We start from the raw sequence: 2,500 nt of genomic DNA on the forward strand, positions 1-2,500 counted from the left end.
TGTTCCTGTCATTGTAGTCCAGCTTTATGTGAAGCCAGCTATGTGCAGATATGCTCTCTCACACACACACACACACACACACACACACACACACACACACACCTGCAAGATCAAAAGATCAATGGATTAAAAGGTGTTTCTGACTCCAACTACCTGGGTATGCATGCGCACATAAGCTTGCACACACACACACACACACACACACACACACACACACACACACACACACACACACACACACAAATACGCACACACACACAAACACACACACACAAACACGCACACACACGCAAATTATTTAATTTATAATTGTGTCTTGTTTACTTTTACTATGACTTGTCTTTGTTTACTTGTTTACTGTGTGTCTGTCATGCTTTCTGGTGCTACAGTATTAAACAGCTGTTTGTTGTTTCCTATTCAATTAAATTCAATCACTGCCAAGGAGACTGCTGTTTCAACTTTTCCCCACTAGATGGCAACAGTGTGTTAGACAATACATTGCTGGTGCTGAGAGAGAGAGAGCGAGAAAGAGAGAGAGATTATATGATGGCTATGATGCAACCAGTGTATTTGCCATGCCTACTTGAAATGCAAAACTGCAGAAAAGTTGCTTGATGCTTTCACATGTTCCAAAACAAATAAACCCTTTTGACTGCATTCACATTTACGGATATCTAAACAAATTAACAAGTTACAAATAAACAATAAAATCCAAGGACCCAGGATGTTTGATTCATCTTCATCTTCAGCCAAAGAACACACACACACACACATTTAAATGTGATGGGTCTGACCTTTTCCTGGTGAGGCTGTTGATTTTACATCATTCCCACCACTATGCTGCGATACGCATGACCTACTCTATGTGTGTGTGTATGTGTGGCTGTGTGTGTGTGTGACAGAGAGAGAGAGAGAGAGAGAAATGCACAACACAACCTACTCAGCTGAAATGTAAAAATGCAAGTTGACCTTTAAAGCTGCCAGGTAAAAACAAATGAAGGATTAGCAGAGGCAGTACGCAGAGCAGATGCAAACACACACACACAGAGAGAGAGAGAGAGAGAGATGTGAAGGTATAGATGTTTTTGTATTGTATGTATTAAGGGTCTTCATTAAAGGCAGAGTTATTCTCCTTTTGTGTTTGACTTTGTGTGTGTGTGTTCTGTCTCTCTGCGTGTGTGTGTGTGTTCTGTCTCTCTGTGTATGTGTTTGGTTTGTTCTGTCTGTGTGTGTGTTTGTGTGTGTGTTGTGTCTGTGTGTGTGTTTGTGTGTGTGTGTGTGTGTGTTCTGTCTGTGTGTGTGTGTGTGTGTGTTTGTGTGTGTGTTCTATCTGTGTGTGTGTGTTCTATCTGTGTGTGTGTGTTCTATCTGTGTGTGTGTGTGTGTGTTTGTGAAACGCAAGCTGTCATGTGGATCATCAGACTTTACGAGGCCCATCATCCATTACACCTTCACTACAAACAAATTATACTGGTGTGTGTGAGGGTCTGCGTGAGGGTGTGTGTGAGGGTGCGAGAGAAAGAGGCTCATGAAGAGAGGCTCAGATTACATCTTTACTGTAAACAAACAAATCTGTGCTTTCTGTGTGTGTGTACGTACTGTTGTCATGTGCTGTTAATTCTGACCTGGCAAAGATATAAAGATGTGAGCAACTGAAAATGAGGAAGAGGAGTGCGTGTGTATGTGTGAGAGAGAGAGTTCATTAGTATCCCAGAAGGTTTCCGCTGCTACAAACTTTGCTGCTGCAGACTTTTGGGGTGCAGAATTATCATCAGTCCTGACTGTAAGATGCCCCCCCCCCCCACACACCCACATTTGAAACACATTTTAATCATTAATTTACAAAGAGATCGTATCACACTGAAAGCTCATATTTTGTCACTAGCAAATAGCCTATATCGGTCCTTTGTCAAATACAGTTGCATTATCAGCCCTGACCAAAACCGTTAAGGAATTATTTATGCAAAAGTGGAACGTGCGTAATGTTTCATTCTCCCTTCCTTTCGGCATGAATGAAACAGCATGAGAGAGCATGAACCATATGTTTCTCCCGTATTTTATTTAACTGTCTACATTTCAAATCATAGCCTACTTCCAGGCGCACGGAAACATATTTTTGACCAGGGGTGCTGAATAACAAAGTCATGGATGTCCGACGATTTCTCCCCCAGCATATGAGTCGAATTTAGACAGTTAAATACGCAATTTCAGCGCCGTGTATGAGTAGGCCTAAGAGTGAGAAGTTTTATAATGCCCTGGGCAGCCACATTCCACTGCGACTACGCAGCACTTGCCACACCGACTCATCAATAAAAACTGTGCTTGCACACACCAGACCCATTGAAGCGCACTTGACTTTACATCATTAACCTAAGGTAAATTCCTTTTCTGATTTATTTCTCGTTATTGCCATGGCAGTACACATTTAGAATAAAGAATAATGTTCGCGAACCGTTTTGTTTTGTTGCCAGCATAAAAACAATCTTAGGCTACCATCGGC

The 2,500-nt window shown here is 41.8% G+C and overlaps 1 protein-coding gene across 2 annotated transcripts in view; it reads left to right on the plus strand.

The window, feature by feature from the left end:
• Nucleotides 1-444, plus strand: part of skap2 (src kinase associated phosphoprotein 2) — a 23,095-nt gene extending 22,651 nt beyond the window's left edge. For both annotated transcript variants that reach the window (XM_042108025.1, XM_042108024.1), the window contains exon 13: nt 1-444. This exon is cut by the window's left edge and continues 6 nt beyond it. The gene's annotated coding sequence lies outside the window, so the exon portion shown is untranslated.
• Nucleotides 445-2,500: the final 2,056 nt, after the last annotated feature.

This window comes from Alosa sapidissima, chromosome 10 (assembly GCF_018492685.1).
Source record: "Alosa sapidissima isolate fAloSap1 chromosome 10, fAloSap1.pri, whole genome shotgun sequence".
NCBI classification, from domain to species: domain Eukaryota; kingdom Metazoa; phylum Chordata; class Actinopteri; order Clupeiformes; family Clupeidae; genus Alosa; species Alosa sapidissima.